Source organism: Bombyx mandarina, chromosome 15 (genome assembly GCF_030267445.1).
Source record: "Bombyx mandarina strain Sakado chromosome 15, ASM3026744v2".
In the NCBI taxonomy this organism is placed as follows: Eukaryota; Metazoa; Arthropoda; class Insecta; order Lepidoptera; family Bombycidae; genus Bombyx; species Bombyx mandarina.
Window position 1 is genome coordinate 16,765,419 of NC_143221.1, and position 21,491 is coordinate 16,786,909.

General features: G+C 38.8%; 1 protein-coding gene across 2 annotated transcripts in view; it reads left to right on the forward strand.

Annotated features, from left to right (window-relative positions):
* The first annotated feature begins 1,658 nt into the window (after positions 1 to 1,658).
* LOC114247204 (neuroligin-4, Y-linked-like) overlaps positions 1,659 to 21,491 on the forward strand; it is a 65,682-nt gene continuing 45,849 nt past the window's right edge. For both annotated transcript variants that reach the window (XM_028180091.2, XM_028180092.2), the window contains exon 1: positions 1,659 to 1,915. The gene's annotated coding sequence lies outside the window, so the exon portion shown is untranslated. The remainder of the gene's footprint in view (positions 1,916 to 21,491) is intronic.

Consider the following 21,491-nt stretch of genomic DNA (forward strand, 5'->3'; position numbering starts at 1 on the left):
TTGGATTCTCAGTTTTATCGTTTCGCGCTAAAGCTCAAATTATATGAGAGCCTCTGGTGAATTTCACGGGACTTGGGACTCATTTATACGTTTTGTATAAACATCAAATAAAGCATGCGAATAACGCAAATTTGCTTGTGACTGTATTTGTGGGATATAGGAGACTTTGGGGTTTTTTTGTCGCATTTTTGTCGCAAGCTGATGCTTCATATTTTGGTGTCAACGTTATGTGATTATTGGAGTCCTTCACAAATGCCTTCAACAATAAGGTCCAAGTTTCTAATAACACTATTTTAATGAATACCCCATCCTTCAGACCGGAATGCTGCCTGAATTTTTGCATATTTTTATATATTTTGAAGTCGTCGTGGCCTAAAGGATAAGACGTCCGGTGCATACATGTTGAGCGATGCACCGGTGTGCGAATCTCAGGCGGGTACCAATTTTTCTAATGAAATACGTACTCAACAAATGTTCACGATTGACTTCCACTGTGAAGGAATAACATCGTGCAATAAAAATCAAACCCGCAAAATTATTATTTGCGTAATTACTGGTGGTAGGACCTCTAGTGAGTTCGCACGGGTAGGTACCACCACCCTGCCTATTTCTGCTGTGAAGCAGTAATGCGTTTCCGTTGTAGATGTCTATGGGCCCCAGTAACCACTTAACACCAGGTTGGCCGTCCACCAATCTAAGCAATAAAAACAATGTATATATTATAGTTGGTGGTAGTCTACTTTTGAAGTGTAACTTTTAGAATGCTCTACCCACTACTTTTGTTGTTGTTAGCGTCTATATAATCAAATGTACATTTAATATGTGGTTCCCATAATACAGGGAATTCGTTTGGAGCCAAAGAGCACTCTCAAATTTCTTCCCAATTCTTGGTTTGTCAGTCTATTTAGTTTGGCGTATTTATTTTGTAAAATCTATGAAAACTGGGAAAACCGATCTGCCGATACCGATGTTGAAGTTAATTTGGTACTACATCACTGATATTCAAAGTAATAAATATGATATTCAAAGTAATAAATATGGCATTACTGCTACGAAAATCACGTTTTCTCGTAGAAGATTCGTAGCTGTTCGTAGAAGACTGCTACGATAAACGTAGCATCACTACATCATATTTCATATTAATCCAACTACAATCCACGGTCATTGAAATGTAAATAGGAATAAAATAAATAGTACTGCTATGTTATAGGACTTGCAAACATTACGATACATTGTGATTGTGGGTTCCGGCTTTAAGACTAGGAAAGATGAGCTGATGCATAAGAAAGTCAGAGATCAACCCACTTTGCTTATTAGAATTATAGAGTTACCGTTACAGCTACTTATTGTACTAGAAAATGATAAGATCATGGCTTAATAAAAAAAATGTTAGCATCGAATTTACATGATTCGTTTATTTTTCAGTAGAGTTTAATTTGAATGAAATTAAATTATTAATCAGATTGAAATAGTACTAATGCAATTAAAGAATTTCTTAGTACAATTTACGAACGTTTTATTATTTGCTTTAACGATAGGATTAATCGGTAAATTGAATTTAGCGCCATCTATGCAAACGAATCGGAACCAAATGAAGAATCGCTACGTGACCTCATCATTACGTACATGGAAATTAGGTTCATGCTCGAAATTTGAAAATTCTCAGTTGACGCGCGTCCGCGCTCCGGTGTGGAAGTGTAGATTTGTGCTACGTTGACGTACGATTTTCGCCGTGTTTTTTAGATGTTAATCTTCGAAGTTAACCCTTTTAATGCTATTGTCGAGAATACAAATAGACGTGGCGTTTTAAAAAAAGTGATTTTAAGATACTAAAAGTGGTGTTTTAAAGTAGTTAACATTAGAATAAAGACTTTAGTGATATAGTGTTTGGATGGGCTATCATGGTGTTGGAGAGGTAATGTAGAGAAATTATATTTCTAATTAACATATGCTTAGTGCATTAAGACTCGCAGATGTTAAATATTCTCTGCTGCTGAAAGAAGATTAAATACTCTTATAAACGAGTAGTTTAGTATTCTAGAACGTATTTTAGGTTAATTGATTGAATTGTCAGTGACTTGGTGAATAAAATTCAATAAATTTCGCAAGTTCAATTATTTACATGAGATAAGGTAAATTATGCAGATAGAACAAGCAGTTTTTTCAATATCACCTAACGTTAATATTGAAAAAACTTCGATAGTGACATCAAAACTTCCGATATTTTAGGAATACGTGTTCGTAGAATATTTGATTTCACTTTATGGTATTTTTCCTTTATTACTTTTTATACATTTGAATTGAAAGAAAATAAAAAATCCTTAGTATGGTATTTTACATTAATTGTCCAAGCCGAAGATGGTTATTGAAGACCAAAAAATTAATAAATTAGAGAAGATATTTTTTTCTTATGTGATCTTTTTTAATACCTGCATAATTTCGCCTCTATGCAATTATCGAGTTCCTAAGGTATAAAAGACAACTTCATGTGCAAAGCTACGAAATTAGCCTTGAGTTGTATTGGCTACTTGGATTTGCCTAAAAGAATACGATTTTTGAAATTTTCATAATACATACTATTTCATAATGATTGTATCAAGATTTATATCGCGATTTTCGAAAACTTTTGCATAGCCATTTTTACGATAGTTGTTTTGCACGTAAAGAGCTTTAAGCCTACTAGTATTGAAAAGCTTTGTGTTATAGGTAGTGAGTTTATATCTGGTGCAAGACAGCTTGCCACGTTTTTTGTTTTCTTGAAAGTCATGGTTTAAGCGATATACGGGTGGTTTTTGTTTTTATTGCTTAAATGGGTGAACGAGCTCACAGCCCACCTGGTGTTAAGTGCTTACCGGAGTCCATAGACATCTACAAAGTAAATGCGCCACCCATCTTGAGATATAAGTCCAAGTTCTCAGTATGGTTACAACGGCTGCTCCACCCTTCAAACCGAAACGCATTAGTGCTTCACGGCAGAAATAGGCGGGGTGGTGGTACCTACCCGTGCTGACTCACAAGAGGTCCTACCAGCAGTAAACGTTATTCACCAGTAAAGTTTATTAATATTAACACCAGTAAAGTTTATTCAACAGACAATTTTCAAATCACCATTAAAAAATAATACGTGTAAAATTGAGGCACGTTCTGATTCGAATTTACAATATCTTAATTGTAAGATACGAATGAGACTAGCAAGCGACCAGTAAGATCCCACAATAATACATTATTTAGTTCTTAAAGTTTGAAATTCATGTTTTTTTTTTAAATGCCTTTATTACTTTGGCATTTATATCTGTTTCTTTCGACATTGTTACCGAATTCAAGAATTCTGATTGACTTAAAATTTGCGCACGTCTCAAGGACCAATGCCAACACAATAATTTTATATCTTCGCTGTGATATTCTGACCAATATCAATGGGATAAAAAAGATGAAAATCATTGCTAGTTCGGTTTACTATTTAAAGGGGTTTATTTAGTTTTTGAAGATGTAAATATTATTTATATTAAGACGTTTTCATAAGCTTCACTTGTATCGAATGTAATGGGACTTTTATATTTATTGCTTAGATAGGTGGATGAGCTCACGGCCAACCTGGTGTTAAGTGGTTATCGAAGCCCATAGACATCTACAGCGTAAATGCCGCCACCCACCTTAAGACATGAGATGTTAGGTCTCGCTTTTAACAGTACAACGGCTGCCCCAGACTTCAAGCCGAAACGCATTATAGGCAGATATAGGCAGGGTACCTACCCGTGCAGACTCACAAGAGGTTCTACCACCAGTAATTACGCAAATTATAATTTAACGGCTTTGATTTTTATTACACGATGTTATTCCTTCACCGTGGAAATCAATCTTGAACATATGTTAAGTATGTGATACATTTCAAGGTAATTTCCAGTAAATTTACTACGTCCGATTAATATAAAAGCTTGCACACGTGTGGAATATCGATCGGACCACCAGTAATCTTTCAATCATAAAAAAATAAATATCGATGATAATACAAGAATTGTTTTTTTTTTTTTTGTATTACTGACAAACAAGCTTAGAGTACATCTGGTTTCAGCGTAGCAACAGAGATCCAAGGATATAGAACGGTACTATTGGTGCTAAGAATGAGATTGAGGTTATTTACAAGCTATAGCACCATAAATAGTGATTTATCGATTTAATTAGATAATTGCAGCAATTTCAATTTGAAGTCTTCGCAGTCTAAATAATGAACGCCTGATTTACTTTTATTCAATACTAGCTGACCCGGCAGACTTCGTAGTGCCTCAATCGATAATGTATAAAATAAACTTAAAACAAACAAAATGAATCCGTCCGACGGGGGACACATCAAAGGGAAAACAAAATTGTAATTTTTATTATATCCGAACATTTTCATATTTATATAACCTTTTAAACCTTCTTTGGACCTCCACAAATAATTCAAGACCAAAATTAGCTAAATCGGTTCTGCCGTTCTCGAGTTTTAGCGAGACTAACGAACAGCAATTCATTTTTATATATATAGATTACGACTATACTATTGTTCAAATCATGTAGGCAAGTACCATTTTTTTAAAGGAAATAATATGTATTTAGCACGTGTTCACGAATGACTTCGGCTGTGACGAAATAGCATCAATCAAATCAAATTCGTAAAAATTCGCTGAGAAGCATTCAATCGTTGTGCTTTTAAGAGTTTCTTATGTATCGAAGTGGGTGGTGGCATTCACGTTGTTAACAACCCACGTGTCACGTGGGCTGTTTGTTGGTCTTTTGTGTTCTTTCTTCGAAGAGTCTCTGTTAACATAGTCGAGTAATATTTAGGCAAGTATAATTGGAAAATTTTCAACGCCTACTCCATTATTTCAAAGGGTGTTCTGTAAAAATATTAACTCTTTTAGGTCCAGTGTTTACACGGATTGGACATATAGTTATAGTCTTACATTAATTGACATTAGTCTTAAGACCACAAAGGGTTAAAGATCAAAAAATAGTTAAAGAAATAGTTTTATTTTTATTTATTTTTTTGCCCCTGTACGCAGACGAGCACACGGCCCACCTGATGGTGAGTGGTTACCGTCGCTCACGGGCATCAGCAATGTCAGAGGCAGAGCCGAGCGCTAGCTACCGTTTAATACTCTCCACAAGCCTGGTTTGAAGAAATGATCTGAAATATTTAACTAAATCTTCCTTGATTTCTTCATGCTTTTGCTCTAGATTATCCGGTTTTAATAAAGTCTCGGAGCCTACAGAAACAATATGAATGCCGCCATCTACTTGGAAATATCAGGTTGAATTCTTAATGTGCTTTAAAAGTGGTCTCGCCCTGGTAGTGCCTATATGAGGGCTTTTAACGCGTCTTATAACCGCTAATTTTACGCTCTATATTGGCGAATACAGAGAGTCGAGAAGAAAGCCAGATGCTCTTTGATGATATCGGGCTGTTAATCAGAAGATGTGTGATTCTGATTAGATCTACTATTTTGCTATTAGGATTAATTGGTGAGATAACTAAAACAGTATAATTCTTACCTTATTTATTTTATCTAACTCTCCTCTTAGTTCTGACTATGAGTAGGGGTTATAGATAAGTTTTAAGAACGTATGGTCTAGACCACTGTTGTACCTATTGTTCCTATTAAAAATCAACCATTATTGTTCGAAGACGCCAGTATTTCTTCATTAAGAACTTCATATCAGTTGAAAATGTCATTGTAGCCATGTAGTATTTACTGGCCCCAGCAATACCTTATGATCAGATGTGCTGTAAATTGGTTTTCTCGTCCTTATTATCAGTTAATCAATGCATCAGTTTTAATATCGCGTTGTTTATTTTAATTCTATTTTTTGCGATGCAGCCCTAGACTTTCTTGGTAGTTGATAAAAAACGTTTGTATATCTATAACTTTTTATCGTGTCTGTTGCGTAATTTTGGCAAACGTTCCCTTTTACGGAGCAAAAAACAGTTCGATTTAATGAAATTTTACATTCCAACATTAAAGTTGATTTACGTTGGATCGGAACAGCTCGCAAGCGTTTCGGATACTAAATTTCCAACGCTTTTCGACAATGCACTTTGCAATAACGATCGCTGAGGAGCTACGTCCATTGGTTATTCTCTTTTCGTTTCAAACTCGGCTACAGCATTTCGCTGCCAAGAGTTTTTTTTTTTTATGTTGTTGGTAGAATCACGATTCAGCACGCGCCACTTTTGCTTTTAAAACGCTTCGTGATTTTTCGAAGCGGGTAATTGACAATGCATTAAGTTTTAAAATGTTTTGCGAGGAATATTTATACGGCGGCGTGCGCGATAAGTGGCTTGCGAACGTGAGACTGTAGGATTCGGAATGCGAGTGGATTTTTTATAGTCTATGAAAACTTATATCTTTAAATCAAATTACTTTAGAAGCATCGAAATTGTCCAACAGATGCAATGAAGCTATGGAGTTACTTTTTTATGAAGGCTGGGGCAGCCATTGTAACTATATTTGAACCTTAGATATCATATCTCGAGATGTCTATGGGCTCCAGTAACCACTGAACACCAGGTGGGATGTGTGCCCGTCCACCCATCTAAGTTATAAAAATAAAAACTTTTGTTTCATTTTTTTTGGACGGCTCATGGAAGTGAATATAAGAAGTGGAAGATGAGTGGGGAGGATTATTAGCGGTAGTAACTAGTAAGGGATCAGTAGTACCTACGTAGACTTACAATGTACAACACTATTAGGGGGATGCTAAAAAAGCGGTTTCAGTGTCTACGCTTAGAACATGCTTATGTTTCATTTGATTGATGACGGCTTTGGTGATTCTTTACAAAAAAAATGACGTTACGTGGTTTTACTTATTTTCTTATGTTACGTGATATTTATCAACAAATTGGTAAAGTGACAGAAATAAAAAAAAAATCTACGAAAAAAAATCTAAAAATCAATTTTTTTTTTTTTTTCGAAATGTATTAAAATAAGCATTGAAACTTAATCTAACACAAAATGTTACCATATGTAACTTTCACGTTTACTAGCTAGTTATGTTCTTGTACCACAGAGAATGCTTTCTCGTCCCTTCTCAACCATTGCTAATTATTGTTGCTAAGTATTGTTATGTGATGTGTTTTAAATACTGGTGGTAGGACCTCATGTGTGTCCGCACAGGTGGGTACCACCACCCCGCCTATTTATGCCGTGAAGCAGTAATGCATTTCGGCTTGAAGGGTGGGGCAGCCGTTGTAACTATACTGAGACCTTTGAACTTATATCTCAAGGTGGGTGGCGCATTTGCGTTGTAAATGTCTATGGGCTCCAGTAACCACTTAATACCAGGTGGGCTGTGAGCTCGTCCAACCATCTAAGCAATAAAAAAAAATAAAAAATAAAAATACCATGCCAACCGAAGTGAAAATAAGCTAAGGTATACGGTGAACTAGTATGTTGCGAGAGTAAGTTAAAATTGTGACGGTGTGGCGGACGAGCTCACAGCCCACCTGGTATTAAGTGGTTACTGGATCGTTTAGACATCTACAACGCAAATGAGCCACCCACCTTGAGACATAAGTTCTAAGGGGTCTCAAGTATAGTTACAACGGCTGCCCCATCCTTGAAAACGAAATGCATTATTGCTTCACGGCAGAAATAGGCAGGGTAGAGGTACCTACCCGCGTTGACTCACAAGAGGTCCTACCACCAGTAAGTTCAATATGAAACTTCTAGAGAGAAGGGGGCATCGATCCGTCGCCACCAAGGAGTAGCCATAAACGCGCTTTCGCTCGTTTGCCGCCTCTGTAGAAGCCTCTCATCTCCTGGTGAAGGTTACGGGGTGACCTGAGCAGGCGAAACGAGGACCAGGATGTTGCATAACAGTAGTTCTACGGAGGTGCTACGGAAAAGCGTTAGGTTGACAGTGTATTACGTACCGACCCGGCAGACTAGTCTGACCCAGGGAGATATTCCGGAACACTAGCCTAGGGCGGTCTGACGTGTTATCGTAGAGAGAGATACTTGGCCGACTCGATGATTTCGTCAGCCTGACGTCTTTGGGGAGAGCTGCGCATCTGGGTATTGTTGTACTGGAATTACACTTACCTTCCTCGGATTCAGTTCAATTAGTTAGGTACCGTAGCCCATATAGAATTAAATAATAACGGGAATTCCACCACCCACCTTGAGACACGTTTTATTTATTTATTTTTATTGCTTAGATGGATGGACGAGCTCACAGCCCACCTGATGTTTAGTGGTTACTGGAGCCCATAGACATCTACAACGTAAATGCGCCACCCACCTCGAGATATAAGTTCTAAGGTCTCAGTATAGTTACAACGGCTACCCCACCCTTCGAACCGAAACGCATTACTGCTTCACGGCGGAAATAGGCGGGGTGGTGGTACCTACCCGTGCGGACTCCCAAGAGGTCCTACCATCAGTGATTACGCAAATTATAATTTTGCGGGTTTGATTTTTATTACACGATGTTATTCCTTCACCGTGGAAGTCAATCGAGGTCTAGGTTTCAATTTAACAGTAATTCCGTTTCCTTTTTTTACCGATTAGATTTTTCTTATTTTTTCCTATGCTTTCCGTGCAAAGCATCCGCGAGCATGAGTACGTATTTCATTAAAGAAGTTTGTACCTCATAATCTTTAATAACCCTTGGCATCATAATCGCTTCGTTCTGCACAAGTGCACCGACGCGTTTCATCATTAAACACGCTCACTTCCGGCTTTGGAATGAGCTCCCCTCCACGATGTTTCACGAGCGCTATGACATGTCCTTCTTCAAACGAGACTCGTGGTGGCGGTTTTTTTTTAGTTAACGGCAGGCTGCGGCTTAGCTCTGCCCCTGGAATTGTTGAAGTCCATGGGCCACGGTGACATGTCCTTCTTCAAACGAGGCTCGTGGAGACTACTTAATGATAGGCAGCGGCTTAGCTCTGCCTCTGGAATTGTTGAAGTCCATGGGCGACGGAAACCACTCACCATCAGGTGGGCCGTATACTCGTCTGTCTACAAGGGCAAAAAAAAACACTTAATAAATTTTAATAAGCTAATATCGGATTATACAATGTAACAATGTATCCAATAGTTTGGAATGAAAATGCACTCGAGAAGATAACGACTGAAAGTTATCTACTTATCTACTTATCTACTCGCCCTAAGTGCTAGACACGAGCGCGAACATAAGACGTAACACAAACGACAAAGCATCAACAAAGTCTTTATCTACAACACATTAAATGTTACGGGTAGCAGTTAAAGTTACGGTTTACACAACAGTTTCGCGCCAACGTACCAATACTTGAAAGTTCATTGACATTTCGCATTTAAAGTTCAATAGATTTTGCTTGTTGTCACTAAATATAATAACTGACGTAGTAACTTCTGTTGCGACTTCAATTTCTCAAGATGGGCGTCAGCATTAACTTTGTCATGCTCATGGAGAGTTGTGTAGTAAAAATCAAACCCGCAAAACAATAATTTACGTAATTACTGGTGGTAGGACCTCTTGTGAGTCCGCACGGGTAGGTACCACCACCCTGCATATTGCTACCGTGAAGCAGTAATGCGTTTCGGTTTGAAGGGTGGGGCAGCCGTTGTAACTATACTTGAGACCTTAGAACTTATATCTCAAGGTGGGTGGCGCATTTACGTTGTAGATGTCTATGAGCTCCAGTAACCACTTAACACCAGGTGGGCTGTGAGCTCGTCTAACCATCTAAGCAATAAAAAAAGATCAATATCACGTAACACAAGATCGACGCCTAATGTGACCTCATCAATCCACCTAGTGCAATTATTATAATAGCCAAATGTAAAGCGAAGAATTTGCCGAATTCTAAGAATTACTTTGCGGATATTTTTTGTAGAAATAGGCACTATCGTTACAAGTAAATTTCCATCACCGATGTCCCCTCTGCCAGCTCTTGATTTAAACATCAGAAGCTATGCTATATTAAGTACAGCATTGTCTATTGTGAACCCCGTACATTCAATTGAATCAACAACAAACAATAGTTTGCGTAAATGTGTATTGAGTTGTACTATAACTTCGTCTCTGTATTTCAAGTTTGACACGTGTCAAAAGTTGTTCGGTTTGAAATACAAATCGACAGAGTGTTTATAGTTGTTTGGGTACTTACGTATTAACGCCACCGCAGCAAATAATCATTCTTGTAGTAATAAAAATTGGGCCAAAAAGCAGCAAATAACAAGACAATAAGGACACTAAAGATCTCTTCTTTCGTGCACAAACAACAAGGCACGACATAGAAAAAAAACTTTTTCACTGGTGGTAGGACCTCTTGTGAGTCCGCACGGGTAGGTACCACCGCCCCACCTATTTCTGCCGTGAAGCAGTAATGCGTTTCGGATTGAAGGGTGGGGCAGCCGTTGTAGCCATACTGAGACCAGTATATCTCAAGGTGGGTGGAGCATTTACGTTGTAGATATCTATGAGCTCAAGTAACCACTTAACACCAGATGGGCTGTGATCGCGTCCACCCGTCTAAGCAATGATCGCTTTTTATTAGTTCATTATTTGAATTTTTGCTGCGGTGGCGTTAATACGTAAGTACCGTTGTTTCTTTCTTTGAAGCTTTCATTAAATAATTTACTAGGGAATGGACCAAAAGAAATTGAGCACCGAAAACCTTGACCTTGTCTACTCTAGTGCAATAAACATAACGTAACCCGGGATCAGGATGTTGGTAGCGGTAAAATATGCAAATTAAACATAATTTCACATTACGCCTCACTCGAAGGTTTCAATTTACCTTCAGAAACTCACTTGAAGAAGGCATTTAATGGCGATATCACGTCGGAAGACGCGGCTATGTCACCCAGTAAGATGCACCCAGTGAAGTATGTAGAATTTATTAGAGGTAGAGCGTATATGATTGGAACTGAATGGAAAGCGAAGAACCCAATGGGATAACTGCAAGAATAAGAAGGGCATAATATGATCGACCGTTACCTTGTACTTACTGCTTTCTTGTCCTTATCTGCTGGGAAACAGTCTAGAATAACCGCTATACATACAAATACAGAAGCTTGAAACTTTCATCACGTGTCTTAAGCCCAGTAGAGATCTACATTACGATTCTCCAAAAAAAAAACAGGGTAAAACCTTCGTAATTTGTATTAAAAAATATTCTTAACCTAAAAGGGGAAAACACTCCTCCACACACATGCAAGAGACTGTATTTCATTTTAAGATAAGTGATCTCTTCAGCTCGCGCCCCTTGACGTAACGAATTCCGTCTCTCGATTTCTGCCATTTTTTTTTTGCGTTGCCGTAACAAGGCAACCTCTTCTGCATATCTCGGGAACGTCCTATAAAAACATAAATAATTCTGCAATTTTTTATGGCTGATGATACATTTTGAAATTAAGGGAGTTGGAATTTTATTTAAATAATAACTTGGGGCCTTTGGAGATCTATCTGGTGTTTTTCGTAATTGAAAGGAGAAAAAAACTTTCAGAAAGCAGATAACATTGCGATTCCTTTGACGGTCATTCACGCGTTGGTGATATTCGCAATTGGATATCTGTGGTTGTCGATAACCACTTAATATTAAGTGAACTCGTTCACTAAATTTTTTTTTTTAGTGCTTAGTTGTGTGGACGAGCTCACAGACCACCTGGTATTAAGTAGTTACTGGAGCTCATAGACATCCACAACGTAAGTGCGCCACCCACCTTGAGGTACAAGTTCTAAGGTCTCAAGTATAGTTACAACGGCTGCCCCACCCTTCAAACCGAAACGCATTACTGCTTCACGGCAGAAATATGCAGGGTGGTGGTACCCACCCGCGCGGACTCACAAGAGGTCCTACCATCAGTAGTTATGCAAATTATAATTTAGGCATAGACCAAAGCAGGTCGGAGAGGATTCTTTTGAAGCCAAAACGGGAAGGACACACAAACTACTCCAGAGTTCACGGACATTTTGAACATGAACATGCTAGCTTTCGTTGTTTTTTTTTTGCAGTTGTAGGCAGACGAGCATGCGGACCACCTGATCGTGAGTGGTTACCGTCGCTCATAGACTTCAGCAATGCCAGGGGCAGAGCCAAGCTGCTGCCTACCGCTTAATACTCTCCACAAGCTTCGTTTGAAGAAGGGTATGTCATAGCGCTCGGAAAGCTCATTCCATAGCTGGATGGAACATGGAAAAAAAACCCTGTGAAAACGCACTGTGGATGATCGCAGAGGCTCCAGTAGTTGTCGGGTATTTTTGAAATTCCTGTCCTCAGACACATTAGATTACTTCCAACTAGTGTTAAAAGCTTACTGAAACTTATGGACATCAACAAAATCGGATACCGGCTTTCCAAATTTTCGAACAGGAATGCATAAATGAATCTTGTTGATTGGCAGAACAATGGTATGTATCATTGGGTGCTTATAGTACAACCTACCAGTATTGTTTCAAACCGTATTTTTGATGAGGTCCTATGCAAAGCAAACTGCGAAAGCAGATCACAAAAGTCTGTATCCTTATTCTCCCGCTATAAGGAATGCTCTAAAACGAAACTTTTTAAAATAACTTAATAAAGAACAAATATTTTACAAGCTAAACCAACATGACCCTTCTCGTAATAAAATTTTAATTAATTCATCCGTTGACTTCTCCGAGATGACCTACTCTGCAAAGACATAATCCTTTACGATCAGAGAGCTGCTGTTTTGTTGGTTGTCGTCTTGTAGATTATTTAATTTTTATAATTGAAAAAGATTTGTAACTTTATGCTTATTATTATTGAAGTGAAACTTCTTTATCGACTGAGGGAGGAAAAAACGTATGTAACGTTTTTCAGTTACGCGCCATTTTAATTTCTTCCATTACGCGCCATGTTTATTTTATTTTTACTTAGGAAGCGATCCTTGTATTGGATCCTTGTATTGAATTGGATAAGGAGGAAGCGATCCTTGTATTGCAAAATGCCCTACCACTAATACTTAATATGAGATTTTGGGGAAAGTAATCGATAAGTTACGTAGGAAAACATATGAGGTTTTCCTAAACCACCCACACGTGTGGGTGGTTTAGGAAAAAAAGCAGTTGTCAAAAAATGTGAGCTTTATTTACCCGTACTTACTCATTAAATCAGCCGCGTAGACTGTCAGACGTGGAATATTAATTAATCAATAGAATCTCCTGAAGGCTGTTTATTTAGATAAATAATTTTGAACGATAATGCATTTTATAGCCAAAATACAGCTTTCTAGCAAGAAAAAAAAGTGTGTATGTGTGCAAGTACACACTGTAGAAGTGAAACTTATAAATAAGATATAGATATACTAACTATCTCACTACACAGGAGCATATATATGGACAATCTTTAGTAGACGATAGTGAGGATGCTACGAAGAGTCGCACAAAGAGGAGACCGAGAACGTCTAATGTGTTCTATCTCATTCTCTCGCCGGCTGAATCCTATACATTTATGTGTTTGTGTCTCTATGGACTTATTTTTTCGTTTCATCGAGTTTGAAAAAAGAAGTTTCACTTCAAAAATCAAATTGAAAATGAAGACTCAAAAAATCACATTGAATTAAACCGAAAGAGCTTACACGTGCGACCAAAGTACAGAGAGGAAAGAGAATGATCGTTTATTGCTTTGTCTATATAGCTTGTGACGACCTCTCGTATCTACAAATTCTGAAAAGCGTCATAATTCGTTTTCCCCTGTGAGTGAGCGAATTACGGTTGCGCATGGACATTAATAATAACAATGATTCAGATAAGCCGCTGCCTTTGAGGGCTTTCAACAAACCTCATGGATTGTGCGATACAAAAGAGATAGAGCTGATATGCCTCCGTAGAATTAGGGTTTCCAAACGATCTCTGAGAACGGGATAATTGATATTCTGAACAAACCTCAGAACTCGAAATTGATTGAAACATACATTATTACTATAAACCACATAATTAATAACAAAATTTTCTTCTTTTTAATTTTCTTTGTCTTATTAATTAACAGTGGCGTATTTTGAGCAGCATTTACCTATACAAGGTAATCCATCCCTCCAAGGAACCGATGCTCGCATTAAGCCTTCAAAGACATGAGGTAACAAGGGGCAGCTAACTAATAACTCCTTCAAAACCTTAAATCTTCCACTGGGACTAAAAGGCGACCTCAATTAATCGTAAGACCAAGGTGGATTGTGACGTAATACGACACGAGATGTAAGGCGTGCTAGCATTAATTATTTAGGCGAAAGGGCCCTTTAATGTGACAGATGTGGGAAATGTATTTTGGAAGTAAATTCTGTTTTGGTACTGTATTATGTATACTTAATCTTTCGACGTAAAAGACATTTCAAATTATTTCATTAAAAAGAATCTATACACATAAAAAAAATTGAGTGTCTGTTTGTAATACTGAAACAGCCTCTTTTTACTGCATGCATATGAATATATATACGGTATATACACCAAAATAACATTTTTTACATATTTTGTCTGTCTGTCTATCTGTCTGTTTGTTCCGGCTAATCTCTGGAACGGCTGGACCGATTTTGACGGGATTTTCACTGACAGGTAGCTGATGATATAAGGAGTAACATAGGCTAGTTTTTTTAGACTAACTTTGCCTCACGGTGTCACCCGCGATACGATAATAACCGCGGGTAACATCGCGGGACTCAACTATCAATAATAAAATTTAATGTTTCCGAAGCGAAGCGAGGGCGGGTCGCTAGTATTATATACAAATGGAATTAATACAAACAAACAATGGTAATACAGTCAAGGGGAATGTTATTAAAAGAATCGCGAAGACCGTGTCGGAATAGGCACAAGGTTCCGTTGTTGGCATCTTTCATGGTTAATCCATAAAAATAATAATTAATAATCCTAAACATATTCCTATTCGTAGTAAAACTGGAATTAAACATATTTCAATATAACATGAGTGGAAATAAAGGTGGTGGTGGTGGTAGTACAGTAATTATTTCTGAGGTGAAGTTGTCTTATTCCGTACTTAAAGGCCCCATGCGTTTATGATTTTCATAGAGACTTAAGAAAGCTCACGCAAGTTCCGCGTGTCAAAATATATGCAACATTATACATATATCAGACCTGTATCCGAAACTGTTATTTAATAAATTAGGATCACTGAGGATTAGATTGTTAGGCGACCATATATTCCAGTTTTAAGAGTCCAGCGTCAACCCAAAAAAGTAATTACTTAATATTTCAAAACAATGGAAGGCTTATTGCCTCGTAAACAGTGAGATTTATCTTGTTTTCTAAACCTAAATAAATATATGACATATAGACTGATGGTACACATCAAGATTTATAAGGAACTCTAAAAATCCTCCCGACTCCATCAGCCGAAAGCACTTTCGAAATTAAATATAAAATGAAAGTCGCGGGTTTGAGGTGACGCGTCATAGCCGTCAGGAACACCTGCTGTGAGGGAAAAATTATATTAAACGGAGGGTAATCCTATTCGGTAAGCCTCTTAACCTGTCAGTGCAAAGCTCCAGCGTGAAACTTGTTTGAACTGCTCACCTGACATTAGAATGTGGGACGTATTAACTGCGCAATCGTGGTTGTGAGTTTGGTTCTATAAACTTTAATTTAATTGTCTTTTTTTTGAATGAAGTTTCTAATGGGACGATGCGGAAGGGTACCCTAACCGGGAAAGAACGTCCGTAACGTAAGATTTTTATTAGTTATGCATAATTAGTGTACGACTTAACTTTGTAATAACGTACAAAAGTAACATATTTTTTATCATTCATTGATACTATCCGGTGTGCCACAACACCACACATCTTTTTTAATTGCTTAAAATGAATCTCACTTTCATCTTGTTGATTTAGCGACAGATTTTTCTATATTAAAAAAAAAAAATATTTCAAATCCTCCGTAATAAGTAACCACAGCAGTGTATGGAGACCAAACATGAGTGTCGTTCCCGATAATGAGACGCAGGTATCACTTATTTTGACAACTTACCTGCCTCTATACGTTATTGAAGCCGTCAAGCCGGATACCTGACGTTGAATGAAAAATTACCACATACATCGAATCCGACATTCGAAGGTCGCGATTACCCATTTATATCCGATGACGATTACTCACGCTCCAACCTGCCCGTTATCCCGGCTTCCCTGATTATGAGATATAAGGCCAGAAGCGATTGGTGTGTGGTTAAACAAACATTTTACCCGCTTTGGTGTGACACACTCGTGTCATCTGTCAAAGTGGTCGTAATTCATGAAGGATGAGGGCAGGCTGAATTATTTATAATGAACGTGTGGTTTAATGCAGTGGCGAGGCTTTTTGGTGAGCCAAATATTCTGGGGGAGATGAAGGCACGAATGTAGTGCGTATGGAGCAGGATCGGGCTGTAAAACGGGTCTACGCGGGTGTACTGGAGGGACATCCATTCCATTCCATCTCGTCCGGTGCTCAGCTTCGCGAATAATAATAAATAATCGTGTCAATCATCCGTTAAATAATAATACGTGTTATGTAGATAGCCACGAATGAATAATTTTATGTGTAGGCAAAAGCCAGGCGTTGTACCACCAGTGCTTACTTTAAAAGACGCCCAGTGCAATTATAGCGTGCGATGCGACGGTGTGGTTCGAATTTCGCAGGCAGATACCAATTTTTATAATGAAATCCGTACTTAACAGATAGTCACGAATGACCCTCATGATGAAGGAGTAACGTCATGTAATAGAAATCGTTAAAAAAGTTTAAAAAAAACAGTATTGCTGGTGGTAGGGTATATCGTGTGTCCGCACGGGTTTCGCTCTGCTTATTTCGGCCGTGAAGCAGTAATGATTTTCGGCTTGAAGGGTGGGGCAGCTATTATAATGTCACGCTGGTACTTAGAACACATTATTCTGGAGCTGAATGGTGGAATTAAACTCTAGTGCACTGGCATCATGTAAATGAGGATTGATCAGGCCTATATATTAGGGCTGATTGATCAAGCTTTTATGTTAGGCTTGATCAATTAATAGGAATATAAATCTTTGGGTGAGGGTGTCTTTAAGCGAGTGATTCCAAAGTGATTCTGAAAAATTGCAACCTTGATAAAAGTTTGTAATGATAACATAACCAATGTTACAAGCACAGTAATGGTACACTTATTTTATTTATATCCATCTTCATATGAAGAAGAAGAGTGTCTTTGTTTTCATTGTATTTAAAACTAGCGGACCCGGCGAACTTTGTTCCGCCACACAGTTTGTTTTAAACACGTCAACTTCAAAATTCTACTATAATTAACCATAGAACGATTACGATAGATACGTTTAGCTGTCAGTTGCGTTTTGTTATTCCATATCAGTTGCGTTTTGTTATACCACATTTTATGTCACGTCCCACGGGAACGTGATAAAAAGTATCCTGTATCCTATGTCTTTCTCCTGGTTCTAAGCTACCTCCTCACCAATTTTCAGCCAAATCAGTTCAGCCATTCTTGAGTTATAAATAGTGTAACTAACACGACTCTTGAAGACGACTCACGACTCAAGAATTACCAAACACGACTTGACCAACACATTAATCAGCTAGCTGCGGAGCTGCAGGGGGAGGGCAGCCTAAGATACTCTCGCCTGAAAAGGAGTAGTATACCAGATCTAGCAAAAAGTTTTGCAGATGTAAGATGAGAACGGTACCACTGGGGATACAACTCAGCTGACTCAACTTTTCCTGATGAAAATCTGACAACAGATTAGATTATTGTTTTTCAAGAAACAGATTGCTAAGTTGCAGGATAGAGAAAAAAAAAAAACTAACAAGTCTTTCTTTTATACATAGTCAGGTCATAAATTCTGTCACATGTTTAATGTAAAATAATTGAAACAAGTTTATTCATTATGTAACCATTCATATACCAAAATGAACTTAACAAAACATAGATTCTTATGACACTAAAGTTTATTCAAAATGACCTCCGTGATTTTGAATACAGGCCTTCAATCTGCGCGGCCAGTCGTCTATCGCAGCACGAACGAGGTCCATGTCAATATCGGCGGCTGCCTTAATCAAGGATGTCTTGAGTGACTCCAAATTGGGATGAGGCTTTGAGCACGCCTTTTCCTCCAAGTGTTGCCATATCTTGTAATCTAACGGATTCAAATCTGGACTGGAGGAGGGCCAGTCTTCGTGCCGGATGAAGTCGATTTCACGCGCCGCCAGCCAGTCTTGTGTGCTCTTCGCTCTATGAGCTGGCGCCGAATCTTGTTGGTATAACCCAGTGCCTGTTATTGAACATGGTATGAGAAACAGGTTCCACAAGGTTCGTCAGGACTGTATTTTGATACACAATTGCATTCGTTTTTACACCTTTCTCACAAAAATGTACCTCTGTTAAGCCCCAATAAGAAACTTCCAACCATACCATGAGCGAGGATGGAAAATGACCACGTTGGACACGCGGAATACGGTTGCTCGCTTCTTCACTACTGTGTGCGTACACCTTATCATTTTGTTTGTTGTAGCTCTCTTCTACGGTAAAAATTTTTTCATCCGAAAAAAGAATTTCCCGATATTTTTTTTCCGCGTACCGCTTCAACAAAGCGCGGCATCTCTTCAGTCTCAGGTCCATTAGACGAGCGTTCAAACGATGTCCTGTTTTTCTTCGATATGCCCGAAGCCCTAAGTCTTCATTTAACACCCTTTTCACCGTGGTTCTGCTTAACCCCATCTGAAGGGCCAACAGTTTCTGCTTACGTTTGGGATTTCTTTGAATTCGCGCCTTCACAGCTTTTATTACTGCTGGAGTCCTAACAGACCGAGGGCGACCACTTCTTGACCTGTCATCTACACTAGAGTCTTCATTGTATCGTTTGATGGTACGATAAACGAATCTTTTGGTTATATTCAAATTTTTCAGTATGTTAAAAATTTGAATTGGAGCGTAACCGCAACGATGCAACGCAATAACTGCAACACGGTCTTCTTTAAGCGTCCACTACATATTTAAAAATGAGTAAAATTCTAAAAGTATACTATTTTTATTTTCATGAACAATTCGAAATTCGAATTCAATAAACTTTTTTGTGGCCAGCATTCTAAAAGAAAAGTTTTTACTGTGTGACAATACTTATGACCTGACTAGGTATATATAGATTAGACGATAGTTAGCAGCACAATATTGAAACGTCGACAAATAACACTATCGCTGTCAGCGACCACGACAACTGTAAAGTGTTCGAAATTTCGGAAATAACATAATGGCAATGACAAACGCGAGATTAAAGTAGTATTAGTTATGTCTAGGACTTGCAAAAAAAAAACAAAGAAAATACTACCATAAAAGTACTTTAATTTATGGTCTAATATAGCACGGTTCTCTTAGAGATTATGAAATAATAGTTAGTCTAAATTATTTACTGGTGGTAGGACCTCTTGTGAGTCCGCGCGGGTAGGTACCACCACCTGCCTATTTCTACCGTGAAGCAGTAATGCGTTTCGGTTTGAAGGGTAGGGCAGCCGATGTAACTATACTTGAAACCTTAGAACTTATATCTCAGGGTGGGTGGCGCATTTGCGTTATAGATGTCTATGGGCTCCAGTAACTACATAACACCAGGTCGGCTGTGAGTTCGTCTACCCATCTAAACAATAAAAAAAATATATATTTAAGAGCTTCAATTTGTAAAACCTTTAATATAATTGTCAACCCCGTCATTTATTTTTCATTATTTACGAGTAGAACAGTACATTGGCGCTTTATCATGTAATTTACAGAGGGAAGGAAAAGGGTTGAAAAAATATGAGACAATGAAAAATTACATTTTGCTGGATAAATATTTGTCAAGTCGTGTTTCGTTTTATTGTGTGAATATAAGCCAAAAGGAAATTGGATTATTGAGAAACAAAATCCCGTTTCTTGTTTATGTTTTCGGTACGAGAGTTTTATTTAGAACAGTTCTTGATGGTTGTGTTTCAATCATCTAAGTAGAAACGATTGGTGATCTTTGTGAACTCGAAGTTTTTATTTTTTTTATGATTGAGGGATTACTGTTGGCCCGCTGACCTTTTCAGTTTCAGGACAGGTGGGCGAGCAAGGGCTCGGCCAGGAGGGGTGGGATTTGCTAACAGCTACCCGAGCGCCTCCAAAGGAGATCTAACAACACAAGAGTAGCTGCTTCGCAAATGAAACTCGATAATTGGAAACCTCAAAATGAATCGCATGAAAGTGCCCCCTTTTTTTTGGTCATGAGGAAATCGCCGGACTTCCGCCCTTCACTGGAGTTGGCGGGCGGGGTATGTCAGAGTTGAACTGACTAAAGCCTCCTGTCCCTCAACAACCAACATCCAAACCTCGCATGAGACATTACTCATGAAAAGGCCAAGGGGGGAAAGTGAAGCGTTTAATGCGGAGCACATCTCTCCCATCGCCCTCCCCCTCGGGTCGCCGGACCGGCGGTCGTCGGCACCACGACCACCAGCCCTCTCGGTCGGCAGGCTGTCCGAAGCTCGCCTAGATGGCGCCGGTTAGAGTGAGTAGACTACGCCCCCTAGGCCTCGTTCCTACCACTATGCCGGTGATGAGTAGTCTTTCGAGATTGTCACCCTTTTGCCTCGAAACGTGACCGAAAAACTTGACAATCCTACGTAGGCAAGTGGTGGAGAGTCTTGTAGAGACGTCTAGATATTTCAGGACTGATGCGTTCATCCCATGCGGCGTCCAGAAAATCCGCAGCATTTTCCTCCAGCACCACATCTCAAGCGCGTCGGTCTGACTCCAGTAGTTATCTTTAATAGTAACGCTCTAACAATAGGAGCAGGCTTAGGGACCTCGGTAACTGTACTCGTCGAACTTGGCAAAGAGAAGAGTTCGACGTGCAGCGTTGCGATTCCGATCCGGTATTAGATTCATTCGCGAAGCAGCTGCCCTGTGGGTTGTTAAGTCTGCTTTGGAGGCGGTCAGGCCGCTGTTAGCAAATCCCTTCCTTCTTGGATTTTCTTTTTTTTTATTGCCCTTGTAGTGAGTGGTTACCGTCGCCCATGGACTCCAGCAATGCCAGGGGCTTAGCCAAGCCGCTGCCTACTGCTTAATACTTTACTCGTCGAGTCTTTACTCGCCCACCTGTCTTGGTAAAACTGGAAAGGCCTCCGAGCCACCAGTATTCCCTCAATCATGAAAAAAGAAACGTATTCTTTACAGTATTCCTTTGTTTTATGTGAACTGAATAATCAGAGGTCCTTGCCCTTTCTAACGGATAATTAAATCCCGTGGTTGCTGAGAAGTTTGTGAAATAACTGTGAAGTCGTATAAATTATCAAAACTCATTATATACCAGTCAAAAGTGATCCAGAAGCCTACTTTCGTAAGCATAATTAAAAATACATATGGCTTACCTATATCAAAGATCCTGGAATATATCGTTACGTAATATACCGATTTGGAATGAACATTTTTCCGCATTGTTTGATGAAGGCAGGCCATGCTAATTTTCATACGATTTTTGATAAGTTCTCAGTGAAAAGTAGAAGTTTTGCCTTAAAAG